At 43.1% G+C, this 19344-nt stretch overlaps 1 non-coding gene across 1 annotated transcript; it reads right to left on the bottom strand.

The window, feature by feature from the left end:
* Window positions 1–9845: 9845 nt before the first annotated feature.
* LOC114675101 (small nucleolar RNA SNORA42/SNORA80 family) lies at window positions 9846–9979 on the bottom strand. Its single transcript, XR_003726198.1, has one exon. It is a non-coding gene; the product is annotated as a small nucleolar RNA SNORA42/SNORA80 family (small nucleolar RNA).
* Window positions 9980–19344: the final 9365 nt, after the last annotated feature.

Below are 19344 nucleotides of genomic sequence, written 5' to 3'. Positions count from 1 at the left end.
AATGCTGACACTTTAATTTCTCTCTTGGTTAAGTTTCCACCTCATTAGAACACTGCATTAATCAAGGTTCTTCAGAGAAATAGAACCAAAAGGATATTTTCAGATATATAACAGGAAATTTATTATGAGAATTGGCTCCCATACTTACAAAGGCCAAGAAGTCCCACAATATGCCATCTGCATGCTGGAAACCCAGGAAGGCAGTGGTAGAATTCCATCTGAGTCAGAAAGTCTGAGGACCAGGGGAGCCCATAATGCAACTCCCAGCCTGAGTCTGAAGGCCAAGAATGAGAAGTGGGCAGGGGCAGAGGGAGTATCAGAGTCTGAAAGCTCCAGAACCAGGAGCTCTGATGTCTGAGGACAGGAGAAGACAAATGTCTTCACTTGAGAAGACAGAGTTCACCCTTTCTCCACCTTTTTGCTCTGTTTGGGCCTAAACAGTTTGGATAATGCCCACTTACACTGGTGAAGGTAAATCTTCTTTACTCAGTCTACTGATTTAAATTTCAAATTTCTTCCTGAAACACCCTCACAGACACACCCAGAAACAGTATCTTACCAGCTATCTAGGCATTTCTTTTTTTTTTTTTTTTTTTTTTTTTTTGAGACGGAGTCTCGCTCTGCAGCCCAGGCTGGAGTGCAGTGGCCGGATCTCAGCTCACTGCAAGCTCCGCCTCCCGGGTTCACGCCATTCTCCTGCCTCAGCCTCCCGAGTAGCTGGGACTACAGGTGCCCACCACTGCGCCCGGCTAGTTTTTTGTATTTTTTAGTAGAGACGGGGTTTCACCGTGTTAGCCAGGATGGTCTCAATCTCCTGACCTCGTGATCCGCCCGTCTCGGCCTCCCAAAGTGCTGGGATTACAGGCTTGAGCCACCGCGCCCAGCCTTCTAGGCATTTCTTAGCCCAGTCAAGTTGACACATAAAAGTAATCATCATGGCCTGGCATGGTGGCTCATCCCTGTAATCCCACCACTTTGGCAGGCACAGGTGGGAGGATCACTTGAGCCCAGGAGCTCAAGACCAGCCTGGGCAACATAGTGAGACCCCATCTCTAGAAAAAAAAAAAAATACAGAAATTAGCCAGGTGTGGTGGTGTGCACCTGTGGTCCCAGCTACACGAGAGGTTAAGGTGGGAGGACTGCTTGAGCCCAGGAGGTCAAGGCTGCAGTGAGCTCTGATTGTGTTACTGCACTCCACCCTGGGTGGGTAACAGAGTAAGACCCTGTCTCAAAGAAAAAAAGAAACAAGAAAAGGAATCATCATGGACACACTCTGAGGGGACACCAATCACAGACTGGTGGGTTTATAGCCAAAGAACCACTTCCTTCAGTTAGTCATAGAACTGGAAGCCTGTTCTGAATTATGCAGTTGAAGGTGTGATGGGCTTTCAGGTAGGGAGACAGTCCTTTAGGAAAGGCAGTGAATTATCTTAGGAAGATGGAGCTTTTGGGTTTGAGCTACAAAATGAACGGGTTTTAGAGTTGCTGGGACAGCCATGCCCCTGGGATACTGACTCTCAGAGCAGCCCTGGGCAGCTCTATAAAGCCCACCTTTTTCTCCCCTCCACTCTGAAGAGCATGTCCCATATCCTTCCAGGTGTGCACTCACTCCTCTTTAACGCTTGCTTTTGTGAGTTCTAACCCTCAGGATCTTTCCCCTGCTTCCTCAGGTAGACGCCTGAGAGACGAACCCACACAAATAATTGCTAGTTTGAGGCGCTTCTTCTTCTAAATGTATCTAATCTTCATAAGATATCCACAAAGTCATAGTGTGCCAAATCTTAGATTGTCTTTTCCAACCCCTTCTCTGTGGACAGGAAAATGAACTCAAAATAGGAGAATCACCTGCAAAATGGCACACTAGGAAGGGGTGGAGCCTGATGTGAACAGCTAGAGCCTATTTAGAGTCTGGCCTTTCATTTCTAGGGTCTTCTCTACCTGCTCCTAAAACCATACCTAGATGGGAAAAAGAGTGAACGGTCCCTCAAATACTGCCCTGCCTCACTGTGTCTATTTTTTATTTCCAGTCCTCTCCCCCGTATGCCAGACTCACATATCCATCTGTCTACTTGACTGTTCCTCTTGGGTATGAAACCTTCCATGTCTAAAACTAACCCGAATCTCCCCTTCTCTCCAAACTTGCTCCTCCCATACTCTTCCTTATTTCAGTAAATGGCAAGTCTGTCCTTCCAGCCTCTCAAGCCAAACAACTTAATTATCCTTGCCTTTCTCTCACACACCATTTTCTAGCCATCAGCATATCCTTCAGCTCCACTTTCTATGTGGAACCTGACCTGTTATGACAGAGGTCACAGCCATCCTTTCCTTATATTGCAATCACTTCCTAAATGGCTTTCTTGCTTCCGCATCTCCCTGTTCCCTGAAGTCAATACCCCACATAGCACCTGGGGTGGAAGGAGGACCAGTTCTCTCCCCTCTCATAACACTTCTGTGGCTCCCGTGTCAGGCAAAAGCTGTGGTTCTTACCATGGCCTACAAGTCCTGCATGACACGTGGCATCCTCTGGTGCTGCCTCCCACCCTCAGCCTCCACCTCATCTCCTACCACTCCCCATTCTCTCACTCTGCTCCACTGCCCTGACCTCCGTGCTGTTCCTCAAACTTGCCAAGCAAGGTACAGACTTTTATGTGAGTCTTCCCTCTTCTGCAACTCTCTCCCCGGATGTCTAAGGCTCACCCCCTTGTTTCCTTCAGGCTCTGCTCCAACGTCACCTCGTGGAAGAGGTCATCTTGACTGCCCCATAGAACTTTGTAATAGTGGCCCATCTTCCCCTCACTCCCTTTCCCTTTGCTTTATTGTTCTCCAAACCATTCACCATCTGACACATTTTATATTTACTTGCTGGCTTACTTATTTATTTTCTATCACTCTGCTCTAGAACATGAACTCCATCATGGTACGGAATTTGCTTTGTTTACTGCTGAACATTTCCCAGCATGTAGAGCAGCACCTGGCACTTACTAGATGCTCAATAAACATCTGGTGAATGTACAAAGGAGTGATTCTGTGGCAGACACTGTGGGAAGCATTTTATGTTCATTATCTCATTTCACCCTCACAACAAACTTGTAAGATGAATATCACATTTTTCTGATGAGGACATGGATAATCGAATGATTCAAAACTACAAACAAAAGGTTCATAGTGCTCACTGCCGATAACTGGCAGAGTCAGGATTTGAACTCAGTTCTGATTCAATTATTTATCCATTTTTTAAAATAGAAGAAGACGTTGCAGGAATTATTCTATTATTTATTCTAATATAAAGCCATACCAACAGAATCAAACATATTATTCTTTCTAAAAATATTTGCATTTTATTTATTTTTACCTTCTTTTGTTTTGTTTTGGAGACAGGGTCTCACTGTGTTACCCAGGCTGGAGTGCACTGGCATGGTCACAGCTCACTGCAGCCTCAACCTTCTGGACTCAAGCAATCCTCCTGCCCCAACCTCCCAAGTACCTGGGACTACATGCATGCACCACTACACCAGGTAATTTTTATTTTTTTTAGAGATGCGATCTCACTATGTTGCCTAGGCTGGTCTCAACTCCTGGGCTAAAGTAATCTTCCTGCCTCGATCTCCCAAAGTGCTGGGATTATAGGTGTTAGCCACCACACCCAGTCAATGTTTGCATTTTTAAAGATAGTATGGAGAATATGGTAGTGTTGAATCCTTGATGGTGGAATTTCATACATTCAGCAGTAGACCTTCCCCAAACCTTCACACCACTGATGAAGACATACCCAAGACTGGGTAATTTATGAAGAAAAAGAGGTTTAATGGACTCACAGTTCCATGTGGCTGGGGAGGCCTCACAATCATGGCAGAAGGTGAAAGCCATATCTTACATGATGGCAGACAAGAGAGAAAATGAGAGCCAAGTGAAAGGGATTTCCCCTTATAAAACCATCAGATCTCATGAGACTTATTCACCACTATGAGAACAGTATGGGGGAAACTGTCCCCATGATTCTATTATCTCCCACCAGGTCCCTCCCACAACACATGGGAATTATGGGAGCTACACTTCAAGATGAGATTTGGGTGGGGACACAGCCAAACCATATTAGTGGCATTTTGTTCTTGGTTGCTGGATGTATTCTTGCCTCTGACAGAGGTGTGCGTCTTGGTGACCCTTGAGCTCTTGGTGGGCAGATCTCTACTTCCCATGCTCTCTCACCTCCTGGGAACCTCAGGCTTTCTCCATGGCTTCCTGCTCCCCCATCACAGAGGTCTTCATTATAGCTGAGGCGTCCCAGCTTCATCACCTGCCAGTAAAGGAAAAAGATTTCTCTGAGAGCTTAGCTTCCTGTGTATAAAATGAAAAACTTACCTCTGCTGGTCATTGAGAAAAAAGAGAGAATCCCATGATAAGAAAATGGGACTTCCTTTCAGGATGAAGAAAGTGGGAAAGAATGATGTTCCCATTCTACAATAAGGAAAAGCTGCATAAGCTACAAAGTTACAGGTTTTATGAAGCCCATTAAAGAGAGGCACCAAGTAAACCAAATTCCAGGGAGGGACAAGGCCCTCGGAAGCAAGATTGGACACATACAGTCTCTCCTTTGGCAGAGCATGGGAAAAAGACATGGTTGCCAAACAAGCGAGTAAGAAAAAGTAAACTAATATGTTAGCAAATTCTTAGGGGCCCAGGATGGGCCAGCATGTCAGCTTGGAATAGCTGGGGGCTTTAGACACAAGCAGAGCTTGTTCTCCCTGGCAAGCTCTTCATGAACCTCAAAGACTGGGGTCAGGCAGAGACTGGCGAGAGCCTCCTCACTTGCAGGGGGAAAGGGGATGGTATGAGCAATGAATAGCTGGGGGACAGGCACAAAGCCTGCTTACTTACTTCTCTGGACTCTTTTCTTCTATGAAGCAAAAAGCATTATGCCATTTGGGAACAGGTAGTGAGTCATTTTGAACCATGACTTTTTAGAAAATATTAGAAGTGGCCGGGCGCGGTGGCTCAAGCCTGTAATCCCAGCACTTTGGGAGGCCGAGACGGGCGGATCACGAGGTCAGGAGATCGAGACCATCCTGGCTAACACGGTGAAACCCCGTCTCTACTAAAAGATACAAAAAATTAGCCGGGAGAGGTGGCGGGCGCCTGTAGTCCCAGCTACTCGGGAGGCTGAGGCAGGAGAATGGCGTGAACTCGGGAGGCGGAGCTTGCAGTGAGCTGAGATCCGGCCACTGCACTCCAGCCTGGGCGACAGAGCGAGACTCCGTCTCAAAAAAAAAAAAAAAAGAAAAAGAAAAATTAGAAGTAAAACCCATCTTTCTCTGGAGAAGGTAGGAAACCATTTCCCAGGACATGGGCAAAGAGTCATTGTTACTGGAAGAGTAGAAGCAAAAACCCTTTACTCCTAAGGAGGGCAGGAAACCTCTTGGGTCGAGAATCCTACGCTGATACCAAGAATAGAACTGCACAGCTGGGACGTGGCGGTCCCTTTCCACCCAAGACTAACAACAAATATAAAACAGAGCTTCCCTGCCACAATGAGGAGTGCAGGAACATCAGTAAAGCTTCATCCCCAGTCCCAGGTGCCCAGGGTCCACCTAAGACTGAGGCCAGTCCAGGACAAGAAAACATCTCCTGCCATACCATGAGCCTAGCACTGAGTAACAAGAACTCTACTGTTGAGGATGGGGGAATAGCAGCAAGAGAGATTCCCTTCTGTGGTGTAAGCACTCAAGAACAGTGAAACGTTTAGGGGGAAGCAGAAACACCAGGAGAAACTCACTAGCACCTCAGACCCACACTAAGCAGATGGTAATGGCATCCTACTGCTAGAAGAATTTGAAGCTCAAACCAGCTCAGTTCCTGACTAGTCTAGCTCAACTCCCATCTCCCATTCCTACATACACACTAATGGCCTAACAGTAGAAGAGGCATTTCTATTTCCAGGTGTGCAGGACAGGTCACCAAATGACCTTGGTTAACCCAGCTCTTCCTCCTCTTGCTTGCAATTCAGTACAATGCTCTGAGAAAGCAATATGCTGAGATAAGAAGGACCTGTCCAGAATAGCTTGGGCTTTTTCCTCATTTCTCCCAGAACAGGATGTCCTACAACACTTGTGCACAGTGATCCAGGTTTCCCCTGGGGAATGAAACCCAGAATGCCATGATTTTGGAGTCTCTCAGGTTTGGTACAAAGTGGGACACATGCAGATAAGACTCCATCTGCTCTGGACAGCTTTCCTGAGCCTTGGAGGACTTGGCTCACCATGGATTCCAGGCTTCTGTTGATTCTTGCTGCCTATTGGTGAGTAACGAGTTGCTCTGTCTGACTTGTGTGTGTTTTCTATCTTGCCAGACTCATGCTCTGGTAGCTGGGTTTGTGCAAAACCTCCTGCCAGGTCTATGAACCTTAACAAAGTATAAATACTATTTACCTCAGTTTCTATTGTTCCTCTACACGTGATGTATAGCATTCAATAAAAAAAAAATTGTAAGACAGACAAAATTGCAAGAGAAAAACAACCTATCTTCAAGAGATAAAGGAATCAACAAAACCACGATCAGAGAAATCCAGACATTGGAACTATCAGACAGAAATTTTAACATAACTAAATAATATGTTAAAGGCTCCATGGGAAAATATAAATGCATGAACTGGAAATTTCAGCAGAAAGATGGAAATGAGAGAAAGTGTCTGCTAGAAATTAAAACCATGATATCAGGGATGAATTCCTCTCACAAGCCCCTGAGTAAAGTAGACACAGCTGAGAAAAGAAACAGTGAACTTGAAAGCAGGTCAATAGAAACTAATAAAACTAAAACACAAAGAGATAAATGAATGAAAAACAAAAAGATCAAAGTATTCAAAGCTATAGGACAATATCAAATGGCCTAACATGCATGTAATTTGAATCCCAGATGAAGAGAAAGAGGACAAAGTGGAAGAAATATTTAAAGACGTAATAGTCCTTTAGTAAAATGAAATACATGAAACAACAGATCTAAGAGTTACAGGGAACCCAGAGCAGTAGATGCACTTTTAAAACACCCAAACACGTCACTGCCAAACTCCTAAATACCAAAGATGAAGAGAAAATCTTGAAGGAAGCCAGGGAAAATAAACACATATAGAGAAACAAAGATTAGAAATACAACAACCTTCTTGTAAGAAGCTGTACAAGCCAGAAAAAAAAAATGAAGTGATATCTTTAAAGAATTGAAGAGAAAAAAACCTTCTCAATCAAGAATTTTGTACCCAGAAAAAAAAAATCTCAAGAATGAAGGCAAGATAATGACTTTTTAAGACAAACAAGATCTAGGAGAATTAATTTAAGGCAGACTTGGTTCTATAAGAAATGTTAAATTGTAAGTTCTTTATGTAAAAGGAATATGATAACCAAATTGAAACTTGAATATAATCAACGAATGGAAGAGCACAAAAAAAGTAAACATTAAGATAAATATAAGAGACATTCTACTTGTTGATTGCATTGTGAGATACCTGGCTAACTAAAGATAAAAATCATAACAATGCATTGTACAGTTTGTAAGATAAAATAAAATATGTGACAAAAACAGCACAAAATAATTGGAAGGAGAGATTGTAAATATACTGTTGTTTCTTATACTACATATGAACTGGTATAATACTGTTGAAAGAAACATATGATAAGATAAAAATGTATATTAGCTACCCAAGGCCAACCACTGAAAAAGTTAAAAAGGAGTATAACTAAATGAACTAACAATAGATAAAAAATGAAATCAAAGAAATAACTAATACAACTGAAGGCAGGAAAAGAACAAATCAAACAAAGGAAACTAATAGCAATGTGGTAATGTAAAGCCAACCACATCAATAATTAATGTTAAATGACCTAGGACATCTGTTTTTAACCAAGACAGAATAGTAGTGACCACATTTACGCTCCTTCCAGAAACCAGGAAACTGGACAAAATATGCAAAATGATGATTTTCAGGACCCTGAACATTAGTCAACAAAGGATAGTGATTCCTAAGAGACAGAGAACAAAGTGAGACCCATGATTGCCCAGGTATAGTCCTTTGGGAGAGTTTCTGGCTCTGGTTCAGGGAAAGCAAACCCAGGAAAAGCCTAGGATACTATCTGATGAGGAGACAGAGCTGAGAGTCCAGGGAAACTAAGGTAGCTAGAGTTTTCAGTAGACAGTACCAGAAAATCAACAACTGCAGAGGGAGAACACTGAGATCTGCAGAGGGTCCATCACAAGTATTCTACAGGGTACTGATCAGTGTACAGGTGTGAGGAAACAATCTGAGACTGATGAAGGATTGGAGGAAACGGTACATGACATTCACAGTGACTAGGAATAGTGCCTAATCCTACCAGCCAGGCTGGAAAACCTCACAATTCAGGGGGTATTGGGTAGAGTACTCCAAAAGATCTTCCTCAGTGTTTAGAAATAATGAGCCGTAGGGTAAATATGAGTCAGGTCCCACCTAACATATCTTAAAAGCAATACCTGAAAGGATCTAACTGTGTCCAAGTAACTTAACTGCATCCCTGAACAAAGCTCAAGAACATTTATAGAAATATAAAAATATCCAGCACAAAAGGTAAAATTAACAATGTCTAGCATCTAGTAAAAAATTACTGAACATGAAAAGCAGGAAAATATTAACTAAAATAAGGGGGTAAATAAATGATCTGAAAATGGCACAGAATTCATAGTGATGTTAAATTTAGCAGACAAAGGCATTAAAATAGTTATTTCAAAAAATCAAGTAAAAACATGGATGAGATATAAAAGAAACCAAAATAAAACTTACTTTAAGGATAAAAATTACAGTGTCTGAAATTTAAAAAAAAACAAACATTGAATGGGATTAACAAATGATTAGATATTGCAGAAGATGGATAAACTTGCTGGTGATTAATACTTTCAGATTTTTTAAGTCTAAAAATTTATTTACTTTACCTTCATTTTTGAAAGATATTTTCAATGGATATAAAAGTGTATCATACAGAATGCTAAACTGACATTTTTTCTTTCAGTACTTTAAAGATGTTACTCCATTGTCTTCATGCTGGCATTGTTTCTGAAGATGAATTTGCTGTTATTCTTCTCTTAGTTCTTCTGTATGTAATGTCTCCATTCCCTGTGCCCCTCATCCCCCAGATGTTTTTCCCTTTGTTACTAGCTTTGAGCAATTTGATGCTGATGGATTTGGGTGTCATTTTCTTCATGTTTCACTGAGTTTCTTGAATCTGAGAGTTTATCATTTTCATGATATTTGAAAAGTTGGGAGCCATTATTTCTTCATGTATTTTTTCTATCCCCTTCCTGGAAAATCCCTAGTACCTGTATATTATACCCATGACTTACTGATGCCCTGTTCACTTTTTAAATTTTTTCTATGTTTCTTTTTTTGAGACATAGCCTCGCTCTGTCACCCAGGCTGGAGTGCAGTGGCATGATCTTGGCTCACTGCAACCTCTGCCTCCCATGTTCAAGCAATTCTCCTGCTTCAGCCTCCTGAGTAGCTGAGATTACAGGCACTCACCACCACAGTTAGCTAATTTTTGTATTTTTAGTAGAGATGGGCTTTCACCATGTTGGCCAGTTTGGTCTCGAATTCCTGACCTTGTGATCTGCCCACCTCAGCCTCCCAAAGTGCTGGGATTACGGGTGTGAACCACCATGACTGGCCTGCCCTCTGTGTTTCATTTTGGATACTTTCTATTGCTATGTCCACAAGTTTATTGATTTTTTTCTGCAATGCCTTACCTTTTGTTAACCTATCCAGTGTAATTTTTATTTCAGAAATTATAACTTTCACCTCTAGAAGCTCAACTTGGATGTTTTTGCTTGTTTGACAATGGGCAACCCCCTTCAGTACTCATAGCCCATGGGAAGGAGGGTGGGCAATCGTTCAAGGCTGAAGTTTACACTGGCTTGGGTATGCTATAAAGCCCACAGAGAAGGGCCCCCAATGAACCCATTACCATGCTCTTGGGTTCATTTTACGTCTTTCATTTCTCTACTTAACATGTTTAATCTTTCACCTATATTTCTGAACATATGAGATACAATTTAAGATGACTATTTTGATGCTGTTTTTCTACTTCCATCATCTATGTCAGTTCTGTGAGTTTCAATTGATATATTGTCCTCCCTGTTATGGCTCACTTTCTACTGTATACTTCTTTATAGGTTGGTAATTTTTATAGGATCTCAGTCATTGTACATTTGCTTTATTGGGTGATAGATATTTGTGAATTTCATAAATATTCTTGAACTTTGTTCTGTAATACAGAGTTATTAGAAGAGTTTGACACTTTCAGGTCTTGCTTCTAAGCTTTCTTTGGCACAACCTGAGCAATGTTTCAACTAGGGGGCTTTTTGTCCCACTACTGAGGCAATACTTCCCTGATTACACTAGCCAGTGCTCCATAAACTGAGGTTTTCCAGCCTGGCTGGTCATAACAGGCACTATTTACATTCCTGTATGAGTTCCAGGTACTGTTCTCTCTTATCCGTTCAGAGGATTTTCTCCTCACACACCTGCACTCAACAGGACTCGGTTGAATGCTTGAGGGGATTTGCTGTGGATTTCTAGGGTTTTCTTTCTCTGCAGCCCTCTCATCTCTGTTACTCTGTCCTGCAAACTCTAGTCTCCTTGGCCTCCTTGAAATCCAAGGCCTCCCTCTTCAAGACAAGGAGATCAATAGTCTCTGCCTGGGTTTCCTCTCCCTGTACAACCTAAAAAATCCCTCTAGACAGCAAGCTGTGACAACTGTAGGAAAAACCTAATTTGTTTCCCGTCTCTCAAGAATCATGGTCTTTTGTTACCTGATGTCCAATTTCTTGAATCCTGTTGTTTCCTATGTTTTGTCCTAATTCATAGTTATTTCAGGTGGGAGAATAAATCTGGCCCTGTTAGTCTATCATGGCCCTCATGTTTTTTAAAAAAACATTTAAAACAAAGTACATGTTTGAAGACTGTATTGTTAAACTCAAAAACATAAAAATATTAAGATCCAAACTTAAAGTCATTGTAATCAAAATGAAAAAAATTTGTTATAGTCTGTAATTTGTAGTTTATTTGTATTTCATATTTTCACCTGGGAGGGGAAGAAACCAACAAATAATGCTGCAGAGGAATTTTTTTTTTTTTTTTTTTTAAGAAAGGGATAGGTAGAAAAGTGGTGGTGAGGATTGGACAGTGATCATTAATCAGGGAAAGAAAAGGGAATAAAAAAACAACAAAAAGAAATCTGCTGGGCATGGTGGCTCATGCTTATAATCCCAGCACTTTGGGAGGCCAAGGAGAGTGGATCACCCGAAGTCAGGAGTTTGAGACCAGCCTGGCCCACACAGTAAAACCCCATCTCTACTAAAAATACAAAAAATTAACTGAGTGTGTTGGCAGGCACCTGCAATCCCAGCTACTTGGGAGGCTGAGGCAGGAGAATCACTTGAACCTGGGATACGGAGGTTGTAGTCAGTCAAGATCATGCCACTGCACTCCAGCCTCGGCAACAAGAGCAAAACTCCACTTCAAAAAAAAGAAAGAAAGAAAAGAAAAGAAAAGAGAAAAGAAATCTGATGGGCACGGTGGCACACACCTGTAGTCATAGCTACTTGAGAGGCTGATGGGGAGAAGTTTGAACCAACCTGGGCAACATAGCAAGACTCCATCTCTTTCAAAAAAACACAAAAGAAAGAAAGTGAGAGAGAGAAAGAAAAAGAAAGAGAAAGAAAGAAAGAAAGAAAGAAAGAAAGAAAGAAAGAAAGAAAGAAAGAAAGAAAGAAAGAAAGAAAGAAGGGAGGGAGGGAGGGAGGGAGGGAGGGAGGGAAGGGTAGGGAAGGGAAGGGAAGGGAAGGGAGGGGAGGGGAGGGGAGGGGAAGGGAGGGGAAGGGAGCGGAAGGGAGGGGAAGGGAAGGGATGGGAGGGGAAGGGAAGGGAAGGGAAGGAGGGAGGGGAGGAGGGAGGGAGGGACAGGAGGGTAGGGGAAGGGAGGGGAGGGGAGGGGAGGGAAGGGAAGGGAGAAGAAAAGAGATTTGTCTTAGTTATCTACAAACAGTGTGGTAGGAAATTCCTGAGCTGAGAACCAGAAGACCTGAGTTTAGCCTGTCTTGCGACATTGGTAAAGTTATTTAACCTACTTGATTTTGGAAATTACCATTAAATAAGTAATAGATAAAAAAAGACTATTACAATGCCTGACACGTTGTAAAAACACAATAAATATTAATTGCTTCTGTCTGTTCATTTATATAGTTCACATATCAGGAAAGATTGAATACAAACCCTTTTTTAAAATGTAGGTTTTATGGGGCCAGGCACAGTGGCTCATGCCTGCAATCCCAACACTTAGGGAGGCCAAGGCAGGCAGATCACCTGAGGTCAAGAGTTCGAAACAAGCCTGGCCAACTTGGTGAAACCCGCGTCTATTAAAAATACAAAAATTAGCTGGGTGTGGTGGCACATCCCTGCAATCCCAGCTACTTGGGAGGCTAAGGGCAGAAGAATTGCTTGAACCTGAGAGGCAGAGGTTGCAGTAAGCTGAGATCACGCCACTGTACTCCAGCCTGGGCAACAGAGTGAGACTCGTCTTAAAAAAAAAAAAAAAAAAAAGTAGGTTTTATTATACTGGGGTATGGTGAGGTCAACAGATCAGGAGACAATTGCCATTGAAAAGACAGTTGGTTCCTCATAGTTCCTAAGGGGAGAACGCATGCCATGCTGTGCAAGGCCACACAGGGACGCACCACAGTTGGCCGGGAGGCAGACAGAGCAGGCAGGAAACATGAACAAGAGCTTTTATTGTGGTTGCTATGGGAAGAAACAGGCCAAGCAGGGTAAATAGGTGTAGGATTGGCTAGTTTAAATAACGTCAGCAGGCTCTGGGGTATAAGGACAGTCTCTATTCGTCTGGTACCTGACCCTGGAATGATTTGGGCAGGGGGATAATGGCCCAGTATCTGACCCCTGCAAGAGCTCAATAAAAGAGTTGGTTGGGGTACAGGGTCTGGATTGATTCCTTTGCGCACAACAAGGATGCTTATGGGTGAGCCTTTACTATCACTAGGAACTAACTAGCCCTGGGAAGCAGGACTCCAGATGTCAAAGCATCAGAAATCCAGAAAATAAATACGCATGATTAATACAAAGCCTGACTGCTAAGATGGGTTAACTGTGTTGTCCTCCTATGCCCAGACCTAGCCCTCCCCTCTGCAGCTCCCATGGAGACCACTTGTAACTCAGAAGGGGGAGCCGACTGCTTGCAGACCAGGAGCCAAGGCCTTCCTTGCATGCCTGCATTTCCTCCACAGCCAGAAGGAGTCTGAGCTTGGGGCAGAAGCTCTGGAGGCTGGTTCGCCCTGGGGAAATAATGCCACCTGGTGTCAGTCCAAATAATTAGTTCAACACTGTATGTGGTGTATTATTCAAATGTTTCTCATAAATAGTTAATGAATTACTGACGATGATGCCACAGATGAAATAAACATTAGAGAAGAAACTTCCGGGTCTCTAGAAGGTGGTATTAGCGTGGAGCAGCTCTGCCCATGACTGGCCCTGAGTGTGATCCTTTGCACTGCTCCGGCAAGTGGAATCATCTGGGGAGCACCCAGTAGCCCTGAGGCCACATGCACTGACTGGTGTCTTTATCAGACTCTCTTTCTCTCTGCTTGACTTGTATCCTTTTCAATTATAACAAGGCTGCCAAAGTGAGGGGTTGGCTATAGTCTTGGCAAGATCCCACTTTTGCAACCTGAGATCTCTATCTCACATTGGGTCCCTCCCAACCCCCAAGGTAACACTAGCCACTGGGCCTGGGAGTGGGCCTGCCTGCCAGGGCCTGCAGAGAAGCCTGGAGGGACACCAGTGGCCGGTGTTCCTGGGAGTCACTGCACTTGGTCCGCAGACCATGACTGCTTGCTTAGGCTCCCGTGGGCCAGTGGCTTTGCACAGAACAAGCTTGTTTCCTGTTTATATACTATACTTTCAAACCCAGGCAAGGCTATTTAGTAGAAAATCCCACCATTCAACTGCTTTTTCAAGTTTGCTCTTGGACATCCCACCCTCACCTCAAACTCAGCCCATCAAAGATAAAAATTCTTGGACACAGAAGAGCCGTTAGAGACTGCTATGTCTAGGGCCACTGCAAGGAACCAATTTGGTCCCTTGGCAATTTTCTCAATTTGAAGGGCCCATTCATTCAAATTGTTTGCAAAAATTGGGGGGATGTGCAGTTTTTCAGTGGTTTCCATCCCATTGACAATCAAATTCTCAAAGGGCCCTGAGAAGCCATCAGATACATGTCTTCTCCCAGCTGTCTCTATTTCCTGGCTGACTATCTCCTGCCTTCCTGATTCTGGCAGAGCTTTTTGCCTCCTACCTCATGGCAAATACTAAGACACTTTGACCTCCTGCACTCACCAGCGGTCTCACATCTGTACAAGGCTAGTCTTTCTACCTGTGCTCGCCATCACACATCTTTGTCCCACAAGTTACCCCTTCTTAAATTTTGAACCCGTCTGGTTGCTTCTCCCTGGTCTATACAAAGGTTTCAGGGTTGCTCATATCAAAACAAAACAACAGCTCCTGCCACACTCCCTGTCTTATCTCTGCTTCACATGGTCTGTATTCCTCTACCCACTTCTTATTCTTTTCTCTACTGCATTGCCAGCTATATGGAATCTCTGAAACCTATAGTCACTATCACTAGCCTATCTTCTCCTGAGTTCTAAATCTATACTGTTAGAAAGCAGTATAGTTTATGGATCAAAAATGAGGAATCTATGGTCAGCCAGTCTGGGTTCAAAGCCTGGCCCCACCAGTTAACAGCTGTAGATCTCAAGCAAGTTAAGCTTTCTGTGCTTGAGTTTTTCTCTTTGTAAAATCCGCCGACATCATCAGTTGTAGTGAGGAATAAAGAAGACATGAAATGCTCAGCACAGTGCCTGACACATAATGAACGATTAGTAATGTGAACTATTATTCTTTGCACCTGCACATCCTACAGGTCCCTTACACTCAACATGCCTAGAATTAAACTAACCTTTTCTCCTTGAGCTTCTTCCTCTGCCTGGTTCCCCATTTGTGATTGAGCTTTGCCTGTGAAGGCTGCATTAACTAAGGCCTACTGGCCTCTTTGGGCTTCCTATGGTCTCACCAGCCTCCCATTTGGTCTCCCTGCCTTTACTTTTCCCTCCTACCAAGCCACTCTCCACACTGCAGTCCAGATCGGCTCATCTTATCCCTCTCTATAAAAACCCAATGGCTCCCCATTGTCCACCAGATAAAATCTGAACTTTTTTTGTTTGTTTTTGGAAACAGTGTTTTACTCTGTTGCCCAGGCTGGAGTGCAGTGGTAAAATCATATAGCTCATTCTCACTGTAACCCCAAACTCTTGGGCTCAAGCAATCCTGCCACCTCAGCCTCCCTTGTAGCTGGGACTACAGGCATGAGCCACTATACCCAGCTAATTTTTTTTTTTTTTTAATTTCTGTAGAAACAGAGCCTCACTATGTTGCTCAGACTGGTCTCAAACTCCTGGGTTCAAGTGATCCTCCTGCCTTAGCCTCCCAAAGTGCTGGGATTATCAATGTGAGCCATTGCGACTGGCCAAAATCTAAACTTCTAAGCCTGCCATGCAGGGCCCTCTGAACTTTGGCGCTGCTCCTGTTCCAGGCCCATCCCCACCCTCTCCCCCGTATCCCAGCCTGATCCTCCCTTATGCTCCCATGATGCCAAACTGCCAACAGGCACCCCACAGAGCCGTCCTGCTTCAACACTCTGTACCTGCCTCTCCTTCCCCCAAAACACCCCCACATTCAGCACCTTGTTTCTTCAGGCCTGTGAAGTCCATTAGCACGGAAGCCACAAATGTGCTTTCCTGGACTTTTCTGTCACACTTCTGTGCCTTGGCCCAGAATGCTCCCTCCCCCTTGATCTGCCAAATACACCCTTTTCCTTCTGGTTCCAGAGTCACAACTAGGTGAAGACATGCCACTTCTGCAGACTGAGCTAGGCCTTCTCTCTGTGCTCCCACAGTGCTCCCATCCTGCCTCTGGTCTCTGTCATAGCACTGGCACTATCAGCACTATGGTATTTGATAGCAAGACTTTATTTATGTAGCAGTCTCGCCCTGGAGTGTCTGAGCTCCTCCGGGAGAGTGCCGTATGCACCCTCACCCGACTTCTCCATGTTCTTTCCTGCTTTATTTTTCTCCTTAGCACTCGTTACCATTGGACATACTACACATGATGCTCATTTGTCCATCTCTCCCCACTAAAATATGAACTCTCTGAATACAGAAGCTTTAGTTTGTTTTAATATAACCCCAGAGCCTAGAATAGTAACTGGTACACAGTGAGTGCTCAATACATGTTTGTTGAATTAATTGTTGAATCACTGGTCAATGTTACATTACCTAGTTTTGTATCTCTAGTAGCTAACATATTGCCTAGCACATAGTAGATACCAGAAGTAGATATCACAGAAGTCAAGTACTGCAGCGTGCACCTATAGTCCCAGAGGCTGAGGTGGGAAGATTGCTTGAGATCAGGAGTTTGAGTCCAGCCTGGGCAATACAGTGAGACTGTTTCTAAAAAATAAACTTAAATAAAAATGAAATTTTAAAACACTAGGAAAGAACATTTCAGGTTTATCTGTGGTGCCTGAGCACGTACTCTTAAGGAAAACAAACAAACAAAAAAAATCCAAACATTAGTGTTGGATTCCAGGTTCTCTACCTTCTAATCCTAGCCACTCAAATTTGAATCCTCTTTGTCTTAGCATAAGCCTTTATCTTGACCCTGACTGCCCTGCTCCCTGCCCTTGAGTAAATACCAGGCATTGTTTTTCCTCTCTCTGGTCCATACTCCAAACAGAAACATTGTCGAACCATTCTTCAACATGTACAGACTGAGCACCTGGGATCCAGCCACTGTCCTCCATCTATGCCTGTTCCATTTCTCTTTCCTCAAGGTGAGGACAAATTGACCCTCCCTTGGGAAGCTTTCCCTGACCATCCAGGCCTGTGTGACTCTCTCACTGGGCACTAATGACCCATACTGTAGCACCTCATCACTGGCATTATTAACCAGCAGACATAAAATCAACATATGTAGATTTTACAGAAAATGACCCTTTAAAGAATTGGCACTTTTTAACATTTCAAACATTTTGGATGGAAATTTTTCTGATATTTATTTTACATCTTCTCTGTCTTCTGAAATAGAGTACTGTATACAGAAGGGCCATCTCGCCTTTTACAACGAAGGCACTGTGCATCCCTAGCCATTATTCTGTGATGTGTAGTGTGCCAGGAGCGAAAGAGCAGGGCATGAGCTCTGGAATTAAACAATCCTCATAGTGATCCTCTTTGCAGTCCCTGGGGTCTTCCTGAGGTCATTGCCTGACTCTCTTTTTGATGTGTTGCTAATCTATAGTGAATCAGATAGTAAAGTTTATTAGAATTGTTAGTAAACTAAGTGTAAGCAGTATCTAAGTGGGATATGACGAATTCTCTTGTTTATCAACTCTCTCCACTTTAAGGCATAGACTTTGCAGTCTATTTTGTAGATCAGAGGCCTTTCTCACTTACCTCCTGATATTTGGGGTTTATTCATAATTCTTGAGGTTGGTTAAGTAACTTCTTTAAAAGAGTGTGCTTTTAATACATTTAGCATTTTATGTATTATCTTCTGTTAACAACCTTTATATGCATATATAAAAACTCTGTAATTAGATTGTTCTCTGGTTAAATTATTAACTTTCCAGGGGCCGAAAATATTTTATAGTCATTTATTCATGTGTTAAGTATTTTAGAAAGTAACTACTATGTGAAAAGATCTGTGATAGAAAAAAGATAAATAAGACATGGTATTTACACATTATTGAGGAAACAAGACACAAATAACCAATACAAAGCAACAAGGTGAATGTAAAAAAATCAGAGTGCTATGGCAATTCAAATAGAAGAAACTGTCTTCTGGTTGGGAGACCTGGGAAAGGCTTCATGAAACAGGTGGCATTTGAATTGGGTCTTGATGAACAGGAAAAATCTCAGTGGCTAGCTGAGAAGAAAAAACAAACTCAGTTTCTTCTTACTGTACTCTCACAACATGGAATGCTTCTCTGACCACATGTGTAAGGGATTTTCCCAAAGACCAAGCAAGCAAGCAATTCTGCAGGAGACACCACTCGGGTATCCTCTAATTCAAATCAGTTCTGACACTATGGACTTGGAGAGTGTCAAGACCCACAGGCTGAGGGCTCAGCCTCCAAGAATGCCCTCACTTCGGCCAGTCGCAAGTCCAGGACTCTGGAACTTATGGCCAACTGGCTATAAATCAGGGTTCCCACAACACTCTCATCAGATTCAATTAATTTGTTACAGTGGATCACAGAACTCAGGGAAACATTTATGTTGTGATAAAGGATATTTGAAATAATACAAATCAACAGTCAGATGAAGAGACACACAGCAGGAGGTCTGGAAGGGTGGCACGCAGAAGTTTCCATCTTGGTGGACTTGGGCTCCACCACCCTCTAGACACATGGATATGTTCTTCTTCACTGTCCTGGAAGCTTCCATGTGTTTGCCTATCTGGTAGTTACCCAAACCCAGTCCTTTGGGGTTTTTATGGAAGCTTCATTATAGAGGCATGATTGATTAAATCACTGGTCACTGTGATCAGCTTAACCTTCACCCCCCTCTCCTCTCAGCTGGTGTCTGCTGCAGAATTGATTGCTAGCTTGGTGTGTGGGGAAATACTCCTACAGTGGAATCTGAAAAGAACTCTGTATTATGAGAGCACATTAGGAAGAAACTAAGTTTATTTTTTCTTCTCAGCTACCCACCAAAGTTTTTCCTATCCACCGAGCCCCAGTTGAAAAGCCACCAGTTGCACGAAGCCTTCCGCAGGTCTCCCAAACAGAAAACAGTTTCTCCTGCTTGAATTCCCACAGCACTCAATTTGAATGTTCACCTTGTTGCTTCCTATTGGTTATTTGCATCCTATCTCCTCAATAATGTATAAATACCACAGGCAGAACCTTTCAACCCTGTGACTACAGGATTGGTTTCCCTGACAACCAGTGTCTCTCCCCCAATCCTACAAAGTATTATCTAGGGACTTCCCAAAAATTGCCTCATTAACATAAGCTCAGGTGTGGGTGAAAAGCATTTGTTATAAATAACAAAAGACTGTCTTTCACCTTTATCACTCTAAAACTGTTTCCAGAGCTGCTTCAGGAATCAAGGACAAAAAGCCAAATACTTGAACAAAAGATATCCTTACTGCCCTAGTCACTTAGGAAATAAGAATCTCACAGGAGATGTGAGCCAGGAACCACC

The sequence above is a fragment of the Macaca mulatta genome, chromosome 1 (assembly GCF_049350105.2).
Source record: "Macaca mulatta isolate MMU2019108-1 chromosome 1, T2T-MMU8v2.0, whole genome shotgun sequence".
NCBI lineage: Eukaryota > Metazoa > Chordata > Mammalia > Primates > Cercopithecidae > Macaca > Macaca mulatta.
The sequence above is the reverse complement of the archived record's forward strand: the minus strand, read 5'-3'. Positions and strand labels throughout refer to the sequence as shown.